Source organism: Phaethon lepturus, unplaced genomic scaffold (genome assembly GCF_000687285.1).
Source record: "Phaethon lepturus isolate BGI_N335 unplaced genomic scaffold, ASM68728v1 scaffold8726, whole genome shotgun sequence".
Taxonomy (NCBI): Eukaryota; Metazoa; Chordata; class Aves; order Phaethontiformes; family Phaethontidae; genus Phaethon; species Phaethon lepturus.
Window position 1 is genome coordinate 1 of NW_010548272.1, and position 388 is coordinate 388.

The window sequence follows — 388 nt, forward strand, 5'->3', positions numbered from 1 at the left end:
TTGTGGCCTGCAGCTGCCTAAAGGGCGAAGAGCCGGACTCGCCCCTGGTCCCCCCGCGCCTTCTGCCTCCTTCGGGGAAGCGCCGCGCGCCCACTGGGCCCTGTCCTGCGGCTTTCCCGGTGGCTCCAAAGGGACCGGAGGTTCTGCGGTAGCGGTAACACGCCCGCGAATCCCCCCCGGTTTCGCTGACAAGCGGTTCGAAGCTACCTGTGACCTTTCTGGTGATGTGGTAGCTCCACTGCCGCGAGGAGTTGACTCAAGACCGTATGAAACTGCTCTGTGAAGTGATGATGTGTCACTGTTGGTCAGAATGAAAGTCGGCCTTGCGCCCGTCTGGTGTAGCTGGGACCAGCTGCGGATGCTTCTGTATGGCTGGGAAACCTCCTGG